Raw genomic sequence first — 22,644 nt, forward strand, 5'->3', positions numbered from 1 at the left:
GTTACTGTATCCTGCAAAACTCTCAATTAACATAGATGGAGAAACCAAGATATTCCATGACAAAACCAAATTTACACAATATCTTTCTACAAATCCAGCACTACAAAGGATAATAAATGGTAAAGCCCAACATAAGGAGGCAAGCTATAACCTAGAAGAAGCAAGAAACTAATCGTCTTGGCAACAAAACAAAGAGAAGAAAAGCACACAAACATAACCTCACATCCAAATATGAATATAACAGGAAGCAATAATCACTATTCCTTAATATCTCTCAACATCAATGGCCTCAACTCCCCAATAAAAAGACATAGATTAACAAACTGGATACACAACGAGGACCCTGCATTCTGCTGCCTACAGGAAACACACCTCAGAGACAAAGACAGACACTACCTCAGAGTGAAAGGCTGGAAAACAACTTTCCAAGCAAATGGTCAGAAGAAGCAAGCTGGAGTAGCCATTCTAATATCAAATAAAATCAATTTTCAATTAAAAGTCATCAAAAAAGATAAGGAAGGACACTTCACATTCATCAAAGGAAAAATCCACCAAGATGAACTCTCAATCCTCATCTTCGGTTGGTTTATATACAAGTGTGCAATTTCTAGGCTTGAAAGTAAAATGATGCTATCTGGTGCTGGATAGAGGAGCCTTATTTTTTATTATGGCAGCTTGCTATTTTTGTAACATGGTGATTTGGTTGAACACAATAAAGTACAGTAGTAACTGAAAAAAAAATAAAAGGGGAACAAGAATACCCTTGGCAGGGAATAGAGAGGCAAAGATTAAAACAGACACAGAAGGAACACCCATTCAGAGCCTGCCCCACATGTGGCCCATACATATACAGCCATCCAATTAGACAAGATGGATGAAGCAAAGAAGTGCAGGGAGACAGGAGCCGGATGTAGATCGCTCCTGAGAGACACAGCCAGAATACAGCAAATACAGAGGCAAATGCCAGCAGCAAACCACTGAACTGAGAATAGGTCCCCCGTTGAAGGAATCAGAGAAAGAACTGGAAGAGCTTGAAGGGCCTCGAGACCCCATATGTACAACAATGCCAAGCAACCAGAGCTTCCAGGGACTAAGCCACTACCTAAAGACTATACATGGACTGACCCTGGACTCTGACCTCATAGGTAGCAATGAATATCCTAGTAAGAGCACCAGTGGAAGGGGAAGCCCTTGGTCCTGCTAAGACTGAACCCCCAGTGAACTAGACTGTTGGGGGGAGGGTGGCAATGGGGGGAGGATTGAGAGGGGAACACCCATAAAGAAGGGGAGGGGGAGGGATTAGGGGGATGTTTGCCCGGAAACCTGGAAAGGGAATAACTCTAGAAATGTATATAAGAAATTCTCAAGTCAATAAAAAAAAAAAAAAAGAAATGTGGAGGTCAGGGGCTAGGGAGTAGTTTGGTTGGTAGTGTGCACGCTCAGCATGCATAAAGGCATGAATTTGATCCACAGTATAACACAAAGGAGGTGTAGTAGTGGACAACTCTATCTTCAGCCTGCAGGAGGCAGAACCAGGAGAATCCATTCAAGGTTGTCCTCAGTTCAAACTGTGTTTAAGGCCATCTTGGGGCATATGAAAATCTCTCTCCCCGAACAGAAACAATAACAAACCCATGAAATAAATTTTGCTTAATATTTAAAAAAAAAGGTATTTGTACCTTTGGAGGCCAGAAGAAGGTGGTAAATTCTCTTGGACTGGAGTTACAGATTGTTGTGACGTGAGTGCTGGAAACTGAGCCCGGGTTCTCTGGAAGAGCAACAGATGTCGTTAACTGATGAGGCATCTTTTAATTCTATCTTAAATATTTAAAATCCATGTTCATATTAAAAATGCTTTATTCGTTCTTTTTAAAAATTTGTCTTGTCTACCTATGTGCGTGTGCCTCTGGTGTGCACAGAACCAGAAGATGGTGTCAGATACTCTGTGACTGGAATTAGAGGCAGGGAGGCTGTGGGAGGAACCACTGAATGAGAAGGAGATTGGTGTGACTGCAGACACGACAGGAGTACTGGAAGGCGCTGATTTATAGAAAGAAATTCACTGTGCATTGAGATGTCCATTCTTGTGTCTCAGATTTGCACAAGTATCTTGTGAGCACCATCATTCCTTGGTTATGAACTCGGGTTCTACCCAGTGACAAAGTAGAAGGGGATGATGGTCTGTCGTGTCTGAATGTCTATGCCATTTGAACCAACTTTTGATTTTGTTTTCATTGCCTTTGGGCCGTTTGCTTATGTGGCAGGGATTCTACCTACAAAGCACATGGTATGGCCTGAAGTAAAGTCTGCTGTAGAGCCATGGCTTCTTCCTTTGCATCATCTTAGATTGGCCAAACCACAGGCCATTTACTAAGGCACGAGCCACTCTGATGATGGTATCTCGGCTGTCTTTTCTTGTTCTGATGTTTATTCTACCTTTGCAGCAGACCCCTATCCCCTGTCATCTTGGAGATTAGTAGAGAGAACAAGACACAGAGAAGCGATGAAAACACAGCAGTCCAGTTGCCAAGGTCTCGTAGTGCTTACTGGTCTCTCTGAGGATTGGTAGTTTCTACGGTAGTGGTATAATTCTGTGGGGCTCGGATTTGCTGAGGTTGGTGAGGGTTTCAATTTTGTTTATTTGTCCTCCCTTATTTACTAAGTGGACTTGTTCTACACAAAAGAACATCAAGGATTACAATTCAGCAGTCACTCAGACGAGCTTCATGAAGATGTCTCTCCTTGATGTTGGTCATCGCTGTGGTTGTGGGACATCTCTTCTGGTTGTTTTAATTGTCACTACAGCGTTCAGACAATGGTCTCATGTGCAGCAGGGCTGAAAGCAGAAGGTTATGTATAGACATATTTTCTCTCACTCCCAGTTCTTCACTTAACAGTGACAGAATTTGTGGTGGCGTGCTTTCTGTCTGAAAACCCTGTCCTTTTGTCTCTGGGAAATGAGTGGAGAGATAGTTTAGTAACATAGGATTACTGACTGAAGCTGAAGATGCTGTGGGAACTATCTTTTCAGCTGGGTTGTTTGGGAAACAGAAGGATTTTTTTTAATCTTCATTCACTCTTAAAGTAGGAATTATAACTACAATTTTCAAATGGGAAAGGTGTTAATATTTAGGTGTACTAAGCTGACATATTTTTATGTGTATTGAGTAGAAGAGGTGTAGTTGCTACTTCCTGCTCACTTTAACTCTCTTTTGGTGTAAGAATAAAAGGGGAGGTGAATCAGGAGCTGAAAGTGTGAACTGCTCTTATAGAGTACCCAAGTCTAGTTCCCGGCACCCATTTCGGGTAACTTACCATTGCTTGTATCTCCACCTCCAGGATATCTGATGTGCTGATGGGCACCTGAACATACATGCACTTACCCCCAGCATGTAATTAAAACAAAATAAACCTTAAATGAATAAGGAAAGGCAGTGACAATAAAGAATCACTTAAAAATAACAAGATGGAGGGCTAAAACATTGGCATCTGTCACTAGAATACTGTAGCCAAAACATACTTAAAATATCTTAAATATCAATTTGCTGTATGAACCTCCGATGAAGCCGGCATCTCAACCAATCTGTATTCATATACGTAGGTCTTCCTGCTCATAAGTCTGTGTTTAATAGGGCAGCCTCCAATAGGGTTTTTAGTTAGTTTAATAAATATTTATTGTGAAGCATTGTGTTGCAGGGACAAAGATGACTAGAAAGAGTTCAAAGTAGCAATTAAAGAAACAAAAGGATAAAGTAAGAACATTCTGTATGCTCAAGTGATTGTGAAAAGGAAAATCTGGACAGTATGCCGGGTATGTGTGGGGCTACCCTTAGGGCTATCCTAAGCATTCAAGGGTAGGGTGCTTGTACCTTTCCGGGAGAGCACATCTATTTATCCTTGATTCCAAAACTGTTTTCTTTCAACGAATCTGATTTTGATTTTGCCTTGCCTGGCGGTGTTTTCAGCCTGTTGGCTTTTGTGGTTTATTGTAGAAACTTGTTTCAAGGTCTGAGTTCTGCCTTTGATTACGTAATCTTTGAGCTCTTTGATCGTCATTCACAGCCCGTTTATCTTTCGTTTTGAAATTCAGAATAAGATATAGAGTAAAGTGCTGAGAGACTCAATGAAGGAAAACAGTAATGGAAAAGAAAATCATTATATGACCTATTAGCACACTCAAAGGATGAGGCCTGGTGCTCCAGGCAGTCCTGCCCAAGTCCTGTCACTATCAGAAAAGCCCTCCTGGCCCATTCAGAAGTATTTATTTTTCATCAATGGTGCTGGAGGTTGAAATTAGGGGTCAGTGCAGATAACAGAAATACCATAATACTAAAAGATTTCGTCAGCCTTTTTAAAAAAAGAAATCAATAAGTCAGAAAGACCTTTCCAAATCTCCAAGTCCTCTTTCAGGTATCCCAAGAAATCTACCAGAGAACTGTCTTAAAGATAGCTAGAGAAAAAAAAATTCATTTTAATTTAAATTATTTTATTTACATTCCAGTCATTCTTCCTCCCAAGTCCCCCCTCCCACAGTTTCTCATTCCATTCCTCCTCCCTTTTGCCTCAGAAAGAGTGCTCTCCTCCGTACCAGGCCTCCCCCTTCCCTGGGGCCTTAAGTCTCTCAAGGATTAAGCGCATCTTCTCTCACTGCAGCCAGACCAGGTAGATCTCTGCTACACAGGCACCAGGGGCCTCAGACCAGCCTGTGTATGCTCCTGGTTGGTGACTCAGCCCCTGGGGCCCGAGATAGCTGAGACTGCTGCTCTTCCTATGGGGTCGCTCAACCTTTCAGCTTCTTCAATCCTTCTCCTAATTCAACCATGGGGATTCCTGACTTTAGTCTAATGGTTGGGTATTAAGTGTCTGCATCTGTCTCAGTCAGCTGCTGGTAGGGCCTCTCAGAGGATAGCCATGCCAGGCTGTTTGTATCCCTACCCCTTATGAGATGGATCCCAAGTTGGGCCAGCACCGTACCTCCTTTTGTTCAGTCACCATTTTTGTCCCTGCAGATCTTTTAGACAGGAACAATTCTGGGTCAGGAATTTTGACTGTGGGTTAGTAGTCCTGTTCCTCCATTTGAGGCCTGTAGAGTTCTTTTCCCCCACTCTTGAGCATTTTGGCTCAGGTTACCCGCCCCCCCTACGCCCCTCACACCTAATGACTCCCGAGAGAGAGTCTCACTTCAGGGGTCTCTGGTACTCCTCACCTCCCATTCCAGGAAGCTGCTTATTTCCATTCATTCTCTTGCTCTCTGGGCTTCTCTCCTGTCCCCTCCCCCCATATCTGTTCCTGTTCCCCTTTTCTGCTCCCCTCCCCTTTCCCACCTAGGTCCCTCCATCCTCCATCCTTCCACCTCCCGTGATTATTTCCTTCCCCTTTCTAAGTGTGGTTGAAGCCTCCTCACTTGGGCATTTCTGCTTGTGGATGATCCCCCCATCCACTTCCTTTGTGTCAGAATAACCTAGAGACTAACTTGGGAAATTTTCTGAACATCATCAATACATATCCAAACCTGATGCAAAGCTCTTTGATGCCCAGTACAAACAATGGTGTTTGTGCTGCCCTCACACATAGATCCAAGGCAGGAGGATATTACGATCGTGATATTTCAAAATCACAAGCATACCTCAACTACCAAATGAGTGAGCATTTCAGAGAGAATAGTTGTGGAGTTTGCACAGAAAACTCGAACAGTGTGCCTAAGGCTTGAAGAAATAAGTTTGGTAATACAGAATAGGGGTGAAATGGAAGTGTGTCTTAAGGTGGATGGCTTGTTGTGCTTGAAATGACAACGTAGATGTGTTTGAGATGACGGAGTAGGAGCATCCAGCTGTGTTTCCAGTTGGCAGTATATGGTGGACTATTAGACGAACTGGCTTTGGTTATACTCAAACACAATGCTCAGACGATCCAGTTTCCCAAAGCAGTTAAGGTGCTTATTGTGTTTATTTGTGTTGTGTTTCTGAATGATGACAGAAAGGCTCCCTACTTCCTCCTTGGGCAGCTAAATACTTTTTTAAATGGAAGGTTCCTACTAGTACCTGGATAGAGGATATTATGCAAAATGTACCATACATTCATTTCACTTTTTTATTAATACATATATTCTATAAAGTAGCAATGAAGTAGCAAAAAAAATGAAAAATACATTTCATGACATTTTCACACATTTGTATTATGCACTTTGATCTACTTCCCAGTTATGTATTATTCCTTTCCATTTTTCACATTCAAAACTAAAAATTACATTCTCTTGTATGTCTGTGTATGAGTGTACATAGGAGAGAGCTACATGGTGTGTGTGTGTGTGTGTGTGTGTGTGTGTGTGTGTGTGTGTAGGTCAGAGGAAGCTGGTTCTTTCCTCTCACCATGTGGGTCCTGGACATCGAAGTCAGCTCAGTAGCCTTGGTGGCAGTGGCCTTCCCTCCCTGAGCCATCTTGGCAGCCCCTTTGTTTCTTTTCTTGCTGGTCCTTGTCTTTCCCATTGTTCCATTTTGCTTTCACGCTCTATTATTTTGAAACCTAGATTCCACACAGGAGAGACTACACAGTTTCTTGTCTTGTTTTACTTCTAAGATTTACTGCTTGGTGTCTGGTTCTTTTGTGATGTTCAGTAGGATATTATCTAGAACATCCTTTTCAGATCGATCATAATATCAAATATCCAAATGTGAGAGGCCGTCTGCACTCTCTTTACTGTTATATTAGCTGGCGTAATCTGCTATGCTGTATGATGCATAGTATCGTATAAAACTATTTCTTTTTGGACGAACTCCATAAAATCAAAGCCAGAAGTTTGCCTCAGGAAAATGATAGAGTGAGAAATTCCCCCCATTTTAGAAGGCAGTTAATCGTATTTCCTGTTTCAAAATCAAGTACAATGGGACATATTTTCTTTGCTACTTCATTTCTAAGGAAATCTTACATGAGAAGAATCAAATTATTTAGCAGAAACATCAGATGTTGGTCCACCTGTCTGATTACTGTTAAGAACTCTAATCTTGTAGTTAGGTAAATATCTTAATTAGATCACATGCCACTTCAGATCCAGTAGAATGCATCCAAAGCTGGAATTTTGCTCAGAAATTTGAGCCCGTGTTGGTTGCTATGGTGCTTATTCATACAGAGTCAAGCATCTACCAGTACAACCCACAACACCATATTTGCAAACCCAGATTCTAAGCTTTGCTGGTGATCTTGGGCCTCAGCTACCTGTTTAGGACTAATGTGTCTTGTGAGGCTGATGTGGGTCTGAGGTAACACACTCGCTGTGTGAAGCTCTTGGCCGGAGGGCGCTTTCTGACATTTGCCCCTCTGTTATAATGTTGCAATAACCTTTTTATTTGTCATCACTTTATGTATTGGTTAAAGCACTCAAGTGACTTTACAATCTTATATTTTTTCATTTTCTATTTATATTATATTATAAATTTTATATTTATATTTCATTCAGTCATGAAATATTTACTACTACTCAGACATGATAAAAAAGCATGATCCTTACTTCTAAATTCAGTCTGATTATCCAAATGATGTCATTGGAAAGGCCACTTAACTAAGTCTAAAATAATCATCTTTCTCATTTTGAACACATCTTCTGTTATTCAGTCCTGTGGTTTGTTAACCAGTGATCACATGGGCAGAACACCAAAACTACTTGGAAAAATTCTCTCCAAAATACTGATCCCTGGGCCCTAGGACCATTAGTTGAGTCAGACTTTTAGGGTTTGTGTGTCATTAAAAAGCTCCCAGGGGACATAGGGTTGGGACTCACTGGGCTTGTCTGTACTTTATTCTGTTTTACATCCGTTAACTATGCCATCCTTGTCTGTTAGCCTTTGTTAGCCTCAGAATACAGCTTCTGTTCCTTTTTTCACCATGCACATGGGACCTTCTTCTCCCTGTTTGGTGCATTCAATACTTGATTTCTATATATTTTATCATTTAGGATTATTGGAAAAGTATGATTGAAAAAAAGCCCCCTATAACCATGTCTTCTGTATGATTTGCTTTTCAAGTTAGTGTCTAAGTCTCTTATGGAAGAGATTGGATGCTCTGGTTTTGTTGTGGCTCACCAGTCACAGTGAGCCTTGCATTGCTTCTGACCATAACAGGCATGAATGGTCAGACCAATGGGCTCACTTCTGCAAATCTCACCCCTTCCTCTAACCTATTTTGGTTTTGCCATCTGTGGGATATCAACATGAGCTATTGAATTTTTAAGTCTGAATTTCTAACTGCAAATTTCATTCTTTTAATCAGCTAACATTCTTTGGCCTTTAAACTTACCTTTTCACTAATTCAAATGAAGCAGTTAGAGAAGTTAATCTCTGGATGTTTTGTAGGGGCCTATAGGATAAAGTCATAGCATGATATTGCACGTACTTCCTTGGAACGCAGACTGTATCACATCTGTCTTTGTATCTCAGGCAGACCAGAGAGAGAAGAGAGGAGAGGAAGGACTAGGAGGAGAGGAGATGTGGAGAAACAACATGGAGAGAGCAGGAGGATTGCCATGAGATTGAAATGAAAGAGTAGACACAGAGACCCGTGGACCAGAGTGAGCCAAGGCCAGACCCATAGGTAAAGGACCATGTGGCTGGGAAATCGCCTTGTAGGGTTGGAGTAGCTCAGAATCTACCAAGTTCAGGGTTGCGTCTTGTTAATAAAAATACAAGGTCTTTGTGCCAGTTACTTGGGTACAAAGGGGACAGAAGAAAACCCAAAAGAATTACAGTCACACTCTACTGTGCACATGTGTTCAAGATTTTACTCCATGCCCTTAAGCGTATTGTTACACCAACTTGTGAACCTCTTCACAGCAAGACTGACTGTGCCAGTATAGATGTTGAACTTTAGAGACCATGTCACTTGGCTTGATCTCACTGCCAAGAATGGCTGGTTGGAGTGTCCAGCTCTCACTGGACTCACAGAATCTGACCAAAGCTCACTGATGAGGATTTTTCTGGTAGACGTGCAGGAGCTGGTAATGCCAGCATGCATGGCAAACTCTGTTCTAGTTTGACACATACCTAAAGAAATTGGAGCCCATTTAAACAACAGGACATGGTAAAGTCCCGTGTCATCTACGGCTCTTAAAAACAGTTTATTTTTAAGTGCCTTATTAGCAAGTGTAAGAAATAAATATTAAGTTTCAGTATAATATTTTCATACACATATACTAGTTTTTGATCATATTCACCCCATCACCCTCTCTTGTCAACTTTGCCTCCTTTCTGATGCCTTTCCTTTTCTCAACTAGTCCATTTAAAAATAGTTTCTTTTGAAAGGTAGGAACTGTAGATCTTTCAGAGTACTCATTGACTCTCTCTCTCTCTCTCTCTCTCTCTCTCTCTCTCTCTCTCTCTCTCTCTGTGTGTGTGTGTTTTTGTCCTGTCTGTCTGTCTGTTCCTTCTCATATCCCAATGGACTCTTGTAGACCCCTCTCGGTCCCAAAACAGAGATGTAGTGTTTTCATTTTAACAACTAGATCATTGTTATGTCATCAGAGACAATTACTACTGAGGGATATGATTTTGTTGATTACAGCATTACTTTGTAAGGAATCAAGAAGGAAGACAAGATATTTAATCAGGGACAGTTAGAAGACTCTTTAAAAACAGACATTCATCTTTTAAGATAACAATCACATGTACATCTTTTGTGTACTCTTTCTGGCCATTTTAATAGCTCTGTATGTTTTAACCCTTGAACCTTTACCTCCATTACAGTAATGATAATGATACCAGTTTCATGACTATTTTCTCTATCCAGTCATAGCCTTGCAGGGTTAAAACATTTCACATACTGTATCCTTTGGCCTTAGGTGGTTCTCACATGCAGGTGACTGACCACTGATTAACTTGGTGATGGAAGGATGTATATAGACCTGAGGGAAAAGCACCTTAGATGGATAATCAATAGTTATAATTTAGTTTATTCAGGAACACAGATAATATAACAATGTGATTCTTATTCTATAGATTAGGAAGCAAGGCACAGAGGAGATGGAATTCCTCAAGAGAAAGTCAAGGCTAGGCATGAAAGAGTTTTAATTCTTAGTTCTATAATTTTCTTTTTGATCTGTCTAAATGGAATTCATGGTAGAGAAAAAAAGAGTTGTTTTTAGATTATATAGGGGAAATACCAGGCAAATAAGCCACATGTATGTAGGCTGTATTATGCCGCACGCGAATTCTTTCTGGCATGCTTTAGTATGATGTAATGGAGAGACATAGTTGTGCTCAATCTAAGACTTACGATTCTTATGGTGCTTACTGAAGAAGACTGAAGAAATGAATCACTTCAGAAAAGAGTATAAAAAGGCAAGGTTTGGCTGGTAATATCACACAATGCTTTTATCAATAGGCCATATTTGGACAAATGCCCAATCTACATTTACATTCAACAATTTTTGAAAAGTTGAATGAGTAAACTCCACATTGTATACGCAAAACAGTATTTGACAACCATTAAAGCATCAAGCCATTTTTTCTTATTATTCTTTATAGATTCTTTTTTAACCATTTTTTTCTTCTTTGAGACAGTGAGAGGGGGACAAACTTTGTTAAGGTTGAATGATTGATTAGTCAACTGGTAGTTTAAAAGAAGATAGTTTGAATGAAGGATTGCAGCAGGAGGAAGTTAGCCTGATAAAAATCAATCAATTCACACCTATGACACATTTCTAAGTCAGAACTGAAAATCAAGATTTCATTAGTTCCTAGAAAGTCAAGATCAATTAAGCCAATTGTTGTCTTTTTTCTCCCCTTTGAAAAGGCACAAGGGGAGGTCAATGGGAGAGTCTGAAGAGAAGCATCAAGAGGTCTTGGTTCAAAGGTAAGATTTAGATACCAACGAAGCAAGAGAGACGTCACAACAAATAGCAAAGACAACAACCATAAAAACCAATCAATCTTTTATCTTCTGAGAGTTTTGAAGTGACATCTCTGAAGGCAGGTGTAGGGATTAGACCACCAGCACTCAGAAGACCCAGTCATCTATGGGCTGTGGGCTCTAGTCTAGTCTGTCTCCTGGTGACTTTCATGTGATCAAAAAGGAGGCAAAAGATTAAAGATGATACCTGGTTTTGGGAATAAGAATATGAATGTACCATTGACAGGGTGTCTAATGATACCTTTGTTTCAGCTTAAGTTTCAATTAGCACTCTTTTCATCAATTGTAATGTACCAAATACTTTGGTGAGTGTATTGTTGTGAATGTTACTACAAAACTTATGGATATTCTTTTCTTTTTTTTTTTAAAAACCCCAAGGCTGATTCTTTTTTAAAGATTTATTTATTTTTAATGTATGAGTACACTGTAGCTGTCTTCATGCACACCAGAAGAGGGCATCAGATCCCATTACAGATGGTTGTGAGCCACCATGTGGTTGCTGGGAATTGAACTCAGAACCTTAGGAAGAGCAGTCGGGGCTCTTAGCCGCTGAGCCATCTCTCCAGCCCCTGGATATTATTTTCTAATCAGAGCGGAAACCCATAATTTCAATCACATCCTTTCTTCTTCTCCTTCTCCTTCTCCTTCTCCTTCTCCTTCTCCTTCTCCTTCTCCTTCTCCTTCTCCTCCTCCTCCTTCTCCTTCTCCTTCTTCTTCCTCTTCCTCTTCCTCTTCCTCTTCCTCTTCTTCTTTTTCTTCCTCCTCCCCCTCCTCTTCCCCTTCTCCCCTTCCTTCTCCTCCCCCTCCTTTCCCTCTTCTTCTTCCTCCCCTTCCTCCTCCTCTTCCCCTTCCTCTTCCTCTTTCTCCTCTTCAACCATCTTTATTTTCTTATTTAATGTTTTACTTATTTTTTTATGTGTATGGATATTTTGTCTGCATGTCTGTATGTGCACTCCATACATGTTTGGTGTCTGCAGAGGGCAGAAGAAGACATTGGATTCTCTGGAACTGTAGTGCAGGTGCTTGTAAGCTGCCTCGTGGGTATTGGGTACCAAACTTGGGTCTTCTGCAAGAGCAGCCAGTGTGCTGAACTACTGAGCCAACACTCCATTGCACTTCATTATTTCTTATCCTCTTGTTTCATGTACTCATTATTGTCCTGATTTGGTTTCTGCTGCTGTGATAAAACGATCTGATCAAAAGAAACTTGGGGGAAAAAGGCTTTATTTGGCTTACACTTTCATATCATGGTCCACCATTGAAATGAGGACAGGAACTTAAGGTAGGAACTTAGAGGCAGGAACTGAAGCAGAGACTATGGGATTATGGGGCTTGCTGGCTTTCTCTCCATGCCTCACTCAGCTTGCTGGTGGTTTTTGTTTTTTGTTTTTTATTTTTGTTTTGTTTTAGTTGGATTTTTTTTATTTACATTTCAACAGCAAGCTGAGAGCATGTCAAATACAGAGGCAAATGCTAGCAGCTTGCTGTTTTTATGCAACCTAGGACCACTTGCCCAAGGGAAGCAGCACTTACAGTGGGCTGGGCTCTTTCGCAACAATCTTTAATCAAGCAAATGCCTCACTGACTTGCTTGTAGGCCAATTTGATGGAGACATTTTTCTCAACTGAAGTTCCTTGTTCCCAGATGACCCTATCTTGTGTCAAGTTGACAAACAAAACCCCAAAACAAAACAACAGAAACCAGGACAATCATTGTAGGCAGATATAAACCTTGGTATAGCACAACTGGGTAAATGTAAACTCCCAAGTCACCCAGTCAAAATGTATTAGTGGCATCTTGTGTATCAGGCACAACCCTGGAACCTCATTGAAAATGGCACTCTGAGCACTAGATGTGGCTAAACTGTATCTTCCTTTATCATCTACCTGTGGAATCCTAAGGCTGTAGGAGGACTTTAGCAAATGCCTCCTATGGAGACACTTAGGCTTGCACTGCCTTGTTACTTTCATATTCAATTCTGGTTGGCTGCTCAGGCACTACTGTGCATTCTATTGTAAGTTAGAAGACTGAATGAAGGCCACATTTAAACTTAAATCTGAATTAAAATAGTAATGATTCTCAATGGCTTGTTTCAAACATTTAATTTTGTATTTACTTAGCAATACATAAATTATATATACACACATTTTTAAATGTAGTTATAGTACTTGAAGTGATGCAGCCATAGATTATCTAACAAAACTGACAGGCATAGAAAGTTGGCCACAGGGCCCAAAAATCTTCCAAAACAATATAAGCTGTTGTTGCTCTTGGTTGCTTCTCAAGACATGAAGGTAAATTCTATTGTAAAAATACCACATACTCCAGACCTAGGACTTGGAGGAATTGACCTTCCCGTTTTGTCCCTGAGTACCAGCTCTCATCTGAAGGTGCCATGTAAGCTGCCTAGGGAGAAAAACAACCATTAGTCCAACCTCCCTGCAAAGTCCATGAACCACAATAGCAAGCACAGCAAGATATACTCAGAGGTGCAATAGTGGCACTTTTATCTTGGGGGTAACCAACAGCCATATAATGAGACTTAAGAGTTGCTTAATAAGAGGGAATTCATGCCCGGTACTGGAAACCTATATAACTATCCCCAAAACTACACCAGAAGATGTAACTTTGTGGAATATTTTCTAAGTAATAGCCATGTTTGACATATTTGCGTTTCTAGATTATTTCTTTTTTTTATCTTTATTAATTTAAGTATTTCTTATTTACATTTCGATTGTTATTCCCCTTCCCAGTTTCCAGGCCAACATCCCCCTAACCCTTTCCCCTCCCCTTCTATATGGCTGTTCCCCTCCCCATCCTCCTCCCATTACTGCCCTCCCCCAACAATCCCATTCACTGGGGTTCCAGCCTTGGCAGGACCCAGGGCTTCCCCTTCCACTGGTGCTCTTACTAGGCTATTCATTGCTACTATGAGGTTGGAGCCCAGGGTCAGTCCATGTCTTTAGGTAGTGGCTTAGTCCCTGGAAGCTTTGGTTGGTTGGCATTGTTGTACATATGGGGTCTCGAGCCCCTTAGATTATTTCTATATTCCACCTCTGGAATGCTTGAAATGTCTAAGAATGCAAACACATAGATGATTCTGACAACTATATCTGTGGGAGATTCTCCTACTGAAATAAATTAAACATACCGAGTGTTTTAAGTTTGTCCCATTGCCATGCAATGCTAGGTTTTCCAGCCATTTCTTCCTTGAAAACCTAATGGAGATATGTTTCAGATTTTAAACTGCAAATATTCTTTCATTGTATGGTTCTTATGATACCAGTGCACAGTTTTTCTTTTAAATTTGGTGTCAAGAATTGCTCATAGGAGATGACGAAAGACCAGTAGTGATGACTAAGTTTAGATTTTTATGTTTTTTTTTTCCAGGACATTGAAAACAGCTTTTGGGCTGGGGAGGCAGCTTAGTTAGGCATACAAACATGAGGCCTGAGTTTGATTATCAGAACTCATATAAAGAGAAAATTGGTAGCTTTCACTTGCAATCTCAGCAGTGGGGAGGAGGAGACAGATACATTGCCAGTGGCCATTTGGCACTCTTGGCAAGCTGCAGGCTTATGAGAGATGCTATGTCTCAGGCAAACAAGGTAGACACTACTTGAGGAATGACTTCTGGTACACATACAGGTAACGCACACACACACACACATACAGGTAACACACACACACATTCACACGTACACATGCACACAAACGCACACACACACTCACACAAAACCAGTCTTGGTAGATTAGGTTTGATTGTTTTAAAAGTCCACACTTCATCAGGAGATTCAGATTACATCAGGTTGGTTTGTTGTAAAAGTCCACCCTTCGTCAGGAGCTGTCATGGGCTGAATTTGGCCTCTTTTTTTCTTTCTTATTCGTGAGAACTAATATCTGAAATGCTGTGTATGGTGACATTGTCCTATGGTATTCTATTTAGTTTGTATTGTGCTTGAGAATGTTTTAAACATAGGAGAAGGGATTTTTCCAGCATCATTTTGCAAGGTCATATCTTGGAGACATGATGTTTTCATGAAAAAGGAACAAAATAAAAACCCCAAACTGAAAACCAAATGAACAAAATCAAAACCAAAACCCCCAACCAAACAAACAACCCAGGCAATGTAAACACAGGCGGTGTTGAAAAGCTATAAATAGAAACAGAAACATGTTGTTATTTAACAATTAGGGCAGCTTACATAGTAAAAGGATGGCTACCCACAGTTCTTTTTTTTTTTCCCGGAGCTGGGGACCGAACCCAGGGCCTTGTGCTTCCTAGGTAAGCGCTCTACCACTGAGCTAAATCCCCAGCCCCCCCCACAGTTCTTTTTAAAAGTTGCCACCATCATTCAAGTATATGAGAAGCTTCCCTGGGTGGGAGATAGCTTTGGGGGACAAACTCATACATCTCTCTTAGCTTCGTCTTTATCTATGTGAAGTCAATTTTTGTCTAATAATCCACTAGGACTTTGTTTTTTCCTTACATGATAATTGACGAAGGCCACATCCTAAAATAACAAGGTCACGGCGAAGGGACTGTAAGTAAATGTTGTGAGTGACACGGTAAGTAGATGGGAAGATGTCCAGCCTTTGTTCTTACATTACCCGGAGTTCAGGAAACTGCTCCCCAGGGAATGAGAGCTGGGACTTCCATGTTACCATGAGAGGGACAGGCTTGCTTCACCCTAAGCTACTCTTGTTTCCACAGGTTAGAAGATATTTTCTATTACTTTGAAACACCAATTAGTTAGTGGTTGTGAAGCACTTTGAGAAAGAAGTTTATCCACTCTATGTGATTAAAGGGCTATTATCATTCTGTTATCCATAAACACCTTGAGGTGCAATTAGCTTTGTTTTTAAAAATATATTTTGTTTGAACTCCGCAGGATGCTGTTATTATCTTGTAAGTTAGAGAGGATTCTGAGTGCTATCGTTAGATTAGAGTGATCAGAAGGGATGGGAAAAACAGCATAGTGGAGCTCAGAGATAGGGCTTAAAGAGATGAGAACAAGGATGAACTGGACAGACAATGGCTTGAGAATGGAAGCAGATGGCAGTGACGAACTTCCCTCAGAAGGGAGCTCTCCCAACTACCTCACAGGCATGGTACTCTGTTGGCCAGAAGAATTTGCAGTGTCGGATGGAGCTCTCGTGTGTGGATTCGGCCAAGAGTTCTGGTTGGGACCCTGACTTTGTTTCTGATGAACTGCGGGAGCTTCCACCAATCACCTATGCCCTTGGATCTGTTTTCGAACCTGTGAAATGGAAAAGTAGCAATTTATAGGATGCTGTGGACATTAGAAATAGTATGTGACAAATGCTACCTGCTGAGTCCCAGTGATTATGGCTGCTCGGCATGTTACAGAGACAATTGAGATCCTAGTATGAGTGGTGGACTGAGAGTGAGATAGAGACCAATCCCTGTGAGCATCATTTAACAAGGTTACTTGAAACTGGCCTTGCATTATAAGGATTGGATTTAGCATAGACATTGGCTCTAACATGCTAACCCACTAACTGTCTAAAAAGCCACTGTTTGTATTTACAAGGGGCCTACCCCACGGTAGGTATACGACTCAGTGGGAAGAATATTTTTTTGGCGGTATAAGTAGAGATGAAGGTAGGTAGAGAAGAGCTTTAGGGTGTAAGGTGGCCTTTTGACTTTCAGGTCATACTGTATGAAGGATAACTGGCACTTTGCCTTATTCAGGATTTATTCTGTTGTCTGATGTAAAGATGCATGAAGTGCCATAGAAGAAGGGCTTAGTGTAATTGTAACACATTTATTAATAAATTGTTAGAACATGAGGATAACAGTTTTTTTGCATATGTAATGAGTCTTCCTCTGTGACAAACCTCAGTTTTCTGACTTATGACTATTCTTGCAAGAATCAAAAACAATTTTTTTACACAGGGTAGCCTTGTAGCTTAAATTAGCCTCGAGCTTGTGTTAGATGCCCAAGGATTAGAATTATAGCTGTGTCACCATACCTAACCCAACAAATACATTAATAGAAAATTTAAAGTCAAGGATGGCAGCACATGTCTATAATCCCACTAGTGGAGAAGCCGAGGCAGAAGAATCAGAAGTACAAGGTTAGCCTCACCTATATTGTGAGTTTGAGGCTAGCCTGTCCTATATGAGACCCTCCCTCAACCCCCATATCCCCAGTGTTTTGTTTTGTTTTTTTACTTCATAGATTTTAACCTCTATCCTGGAGTGTGAAATGATTGTGATAAATTAAAAATCTTATTAAAATGATGTTCCTTGTTACTCATTGCTTTGCTCAAAGAAAGGGATAGAGAAAAATATTCATAGGAGGAGCTATGGAGACAAAGTTTGGAGCAGAGACTGAAGGAATGGCCATTCAGAGCCTGCACCACCTGGGGATCCAGTTCATATATATATACAGTCACCAAAACTAGACACTATTGCTGATGCCAAGAAGTGTGTGCTGACAGGAGCCTGATATAGTTGTCTCCTGAGAGGCTCTGCTAGAGCCTGACAAATACAGAGGCGGGTGCTAGCAGCCAACCATTGGACTGAGAATGGGGTCTCCATTGGAGGAGTTAGAGAAAGAATTGAAGGAGCTGAAGGGGTTTATAACCCCATAAAAACAACAATATCAACCAACTAGAGCTCCCAGGGACTAAACCGCTACCCAAAGAGTACACATGGACAGACCTATGGCTCCAGCTGCATATGTAGCAGAGGATGGCCTTGTTGGGCACCAATGGGAGGAGAAGCCCTTGGTCCTGCCAAGGCCGGACACCCCCCCCCCCAATGTAGGGGAATGTCAGGGGGTGGGAAGGAGTGGTTGGGGAGGGGGAAACCCCTATTAGAAGAAAGGGAAGAGGAATGGGATAGGGGGCTTATAGACGGGAAACTGGGAAAGGGGAAAATACTTGAAATGTAAACAAAAAATAAAAAAATACTTATAAAAAAAGAAAGGATAGAGTAGCTCTTAGGGATGTTTCAGCTATCCACTGCAGTATAATGGATCCCTTCACAGCTTAGTAGTCGATGACAGTAGCTGTCTGTGGACTGAGTCCCTGTGGGTGGTTTTTCTCACCTTCTTTACTGTTGTACTTACAGCGTCTGTTATTTGGAGATGCTCTTCAGCTCTTCAACAGTTCTACTTAGAGACATTGGTCACTTCAGCTAGGTTGCCTGGGACAGCCGGAAGCTGGGTGGAAATCTTTGACCCTCTGCACAGAGGTTGCTAAAAAGAGGATGTTTTTATCCTATGCAGTGGCTTTGAGCTCTAAAGAAGGCAAAAGCAGGACCGACCCTGGGTTTTAAGGCCAAGATTTCCGCCAACACCGGTCACGTTCCACTTTCACCACTTCTGTTGATCAAGGAAAGTCCCTCTGCCAGGTCGACTCCACACTAGAGGGTAAAGGACTCATCTCTATGGGAGGAATGGCAAAGTGTTTGGATTGTTGTTAGTTCAACACAGAACACGAAATCTATGAGCATATACTAACAATCCCTAAGAGTTACTATTAAACTTATAAATTGAAGGTCAGCTGGAAAATGCGACATGTTTATCCCCCATACCGATACAGAGGATCCAATTCCTAAGGACCCAATTTCAAAAGGACAAGTTGCTAATCTTGCCTAGTCCAAGACTTAAAAAACTTAGATCAGTGTTGCTTATCAAATGTTATTGTAGACTGTGAAGAGAATAGGAATGTTCTGTAGTCCAAACAAATTTCTTTTAGTCCAAGCATTTAAACAAGGTTATGATTACTGTATGAGTGTACCACATGGGCTGGATCATTGGTATGAAGAATTCACTTTGACTTCAGTTGAGGAAAGGATCAGGAAAATGAAATACATTTTGTAAGGAAGGGTAAAAGTTGGAGAGCATTCAAGGTCTGGGAGTAGCATGTTTATACTAGTAAGGTTCTTGGGGCAGTGCATGGGAGGCAAAAGGTACTAAATGAGCTTAGAATTGAGGACGAATTGAAGAGTCTGTAAAACATAGTTTACCAAGTTTTCATTTTCCCCAAAGAAGAAACTTCACATTGGACTTACTACAATTGTTTTCCCATTGGTCAGAGTAAAGACTTCTTTGAAAGAATGTTTCTATTGAACTAAATTAAGAAACTGTTTTCTTATGAACTGATTAGTTGCTATCATAGGGATGCCTGGCTTTCCCACTAAAGATGGTCTTTATATCCATGTGTGAGGTGTGTGTGTGTGTGTAGAAACCCACTTATAGATGAAGAAACAGACCAATTTATAGATGCCACAAATGGCTAAGGACAGTGCTGGCCAGAGGTGTCCTTTTTGATGTATGTCTATACATCAAAAATTACACACACACACACACACACACACACACACACACACACTGTATATATATATATATGTATATATATATATGTATATATATATATATGTATATATATATGTATATATATATATATGTATATATATATATATGATATGTATCAGCAGTTAAGAGCTGCTCTTCCAGAGGTCCTGAGTTCAATTCCCAGCAACTACAGTGTGGTTCACAGCCATCCTATAATGGGAACTGATGCCCTCTTTTGTCATACAGGCATACATACAAGTAGAGTACTCACATATATAAATACCTAACTCTTAATATATGCACAATTATATATATATAATTATCTAGTGTGTATCACTTTTATTGTGCCTTTCTTTCCTTCTTCATCGCATTCCCAGCTAGGTGGGCATTTACTTGGTGAGAGGAGATTACAAGACTGTGTTGTTCCCTGCCCGCTTCGCTATTTTCAGAGCACAAGTGTCAGGCAGCAGTCAGTGCTCATATGTGTGTTTTTCATAACACCGCCTTTTGAAGTCCAGCCTGTAGGCCTTTGGCCCCGGGGTTTGCAGAAACACATATTTTAGTCATTCTTAGTTGCATTCTTAGTGTGAGCTTAGGTTTAATAGCTTGGATTTGCTGAAAATAATGGGAATGTTCTGAAGCACCAACCCACCTCACCATGTCCTCATGGAAGTGCCAAGATGGGCAGAGGTCATCATGAAACTGATTAATTAACTCCAGATGATGAAATGAAACTTGAAGAGACTTTCCATCTTGTGCCTGTCCCGCCGTTGCTGTTTGGACCCTTCCTCTCTGGTTCCTTGTTGACTACCTCAGTGTCCGCATTTGGCAACATTTCTACCTGCAGTTTCTAAATGGAAAGCAACCACACAAATTTTGTTAAAGAAACCAAATTTTGGGGGGACAGGTGGCCAGAGTCACTTTTTTCTTTCTTCAACATACTTCGTTTATTTGAAGAAAATTTGTACATCTAGCAGGACTGTCAATTATCTAATTCAATTAAGCATGTCCTGCCTTGGGTACGGAATAGCTTTAAATGTTTCTTGACAGTTTAAAGGGCCTTAAGTGTTTAAGGGCACAATAACCTTTCAATCTGTAGCTTGTTTCTTCCTGGGAAAGATTCGCCGGCCTTAGGGCTAGTTCACAACTCTCAGCTCTGCTTTAGATGGCTCACTTACTGAATTACTAAGATAGTATCTAGTCAATGGGTTGAAAAGACCGATACCTTGATCTCACACACCCTATCATCAAAAACTAGATTTCCACTTCGATACAATGTAAACAAAAACATCACTGCTGTCAACTTTATGCAGTTTATTTATGGGACTCTGGATGGATCTCTCCCCAAACCTAGCTCCTGGCCGACTGTGTGCTTCTGTTGGGGTAGAGTTTCTCTTCTGAGATGTCATTAAGGCACAGTGGATGTAAATCAATACCTGTTACCTCACAGCTGTGGCTTTCATTTGTTCCACTGATCTGATGAAATGGCCTCTTAACTCATTTACCCTTACAGGAAAGGACACCTCTGGTCAGCCATGTCCCTGGCCATTTGTGGTATCCATAAATGTGTCTTGTTTTCCTTCCTTCTCCCTTCCCCAGTATGATTTCTAGAAGGAAGCTTTTCTCAGACATGTTCTACTGTTGCGGCCAGCAGAAAATATGGGTGGCCTACAGGAAAAGTAGTCTCTTTGGGTCGGAACCTAAGAGAAATGTGAGTGACTCTAAAACATTTTTGCTTGGGAACAAATCATCTCTATGAAGGCCTGTTCCCCAAATTCTGGGGATCCTGTGCTAAGATGATGCTTTTAGAAACCTGCTTTATGGGGTTGGGGATTTAGCTCAGTGGTAGAGCATGCAAGGCCCTAGGTTGGGTCCCCAGCTCCGAAAAAAAGAAAAGGAAAAAAAAAAAAAAGAAACCTGCTTTACTTACACACAGCTGAGTAAGCTTGAGGGAGTGAGCCAGCATTAGCAAAATGCCCAAGACTGTCCTGGTGCTTTTGATTTGGCAAAACTGAGCAGAAAGAGACGATTCTTTCTTATCTCTGTTTGATACTCTACCTGGAGTCCCTGTTCCCCTCAGAGAGGAGTGACAGTCTCACAGTTGGTAAGGACACGGGGAATAGCTTATGTAGGACGAGAAGATCAAGCAGTCGAACAACCTCTCTTGAACTCATGCTGGTTTCAATGACTTAGGCAAAGAAGCGCAGTTTTGGCTGCAGATAATTCTGGGATCGATTAGAGCCTGCGCAGGTGAGAGGACAAATAGCTCCTGGCCCAGAGCAGCCTGGAGGCTTCTGACTGGTGATTTGCAGAGGAGTGGTGTGGTGGCAGAGAAATTTGTCATTAATCATGGGTAAGTAAGAGAGCATAGAGAAAGCGGGGTGAGGAGTGGGGACGAGAGGAGTGTGAAGAGAGGAGAAGAAAGAGAGAAATAGGGAGTTAAGAGCTTGAAGGGGCTCGAGACCCCAAAAGTACAACAATGCCAAGCAACCAGAGCTTCCAGGGACTAAGCCACTACCTAAAGACTATACATGGACTGACCCTGGACTCTGTCCCCATAGGTAGCAATGAATATCCTAGTAAGAGCACCAGTGGAAGGGGAAGCCCTGGGTCCTGCTAAGACTGAACCCCCAGTGAACTAGTCTATGGGGGGAGGGCGGCAATGGGGGGAGGGTTGGGAGGGGAACACCCATAAGGAAGGGGAGGGGGGAGGGGGATGTTTGCCCGGAAACCGGGAAAGGGAATAACACTCGAAATGTATATAAGAAATACTCAAGTTAATAAAAAAAAAAAATCAAAAAAAAAAAAAAGATTTGGGTTATGGTAGTTTTCCCAAGAAAGTTGAAGTATGGGAAATAAGAAAGAGCTTTGTTTTTCAAGCCAGAAACAAAACAAGTATAATCATTAGTTTGAGCAAAAGCATTAGCGTGTAAAACTTAAAAAGTAAAAGTATCTTGGAGTATGTTAAAATAAATGTTACACTAGGACACCGGTACCAGTTTTTCTTAATTGCGTTATTCCAAGATTCTCCTTTTGACTGTTCTGATTACTAACATTTGCAGAGTGTTCTTTCTCCAAATTAAAGTTTCCCTGGTTTTCACAGTTGTTTTTGTCTTCTCAAGTTAATTGGGTTCAAGTACAAACTTAACAAATGGTGTAATTAGACTTAGCTTTTGAAACCTTTTATTTGGTTTAGTAATCAGTGTGCCACTCATTATAAAATGATAAATAACATTAGATTCGCTTAAAATGCAGAAATACAGGAAAACTATTATACTTGCCATTGGCATGCATGCTCATTAGTTTTATGTCAACTTGACACAAGCCAAATTCATTTTTGGAAGAGGGGACCTCAATTGAGAAAACACACCCAGCAGGTGTATTTTCTTGATTGACAACTGATGGGGGAGGGCCCAGC

At 41.0% G+C, this 22,644-nt stretch overlaps 1 long non-coding RNA gene across 3 annotated transcripts in view; it reads left to right on the forward strand.

Moving 5' to 3' along the window:
- The first annotated feature begins 353 nt into the window (after window positions 1-353).
- Window positions 354-22,644, forward strand: part of LOC103691475 (uncharacterized) — a 49,972-nt gene continuing 27,681 nt past the window's right edge. For all 3 annotated transcript variants that reach the window (XR_005500712.2, XR_005500713.2, XR_005500714.2), the window contains exons 1-2: window positions 354-8,583; window positions 10,780-10,839. This is a non-coding gene — a long non-coding RNA (uncharacterized LOC103691475). The remainder of the gene's footprint in view (window positions 8,584-10,779; window positions 10,840-22,644) is intronic.

The sequence above is a fragment of the Rattus norvegicus genome, chromosome 2 (genome assembly GCF_036323735.1).
Source record: "Rattus norvegicus strain BN/NHsdMcwi chromosome 2, GRCr8, whole genome shotgun sequence".
Taxonomy (NCBI): Eukaryota; Metazoa; Chordata; class Mammalia; order Rodentia; family Muridae; genus Rattus; species Rattus norvegicus.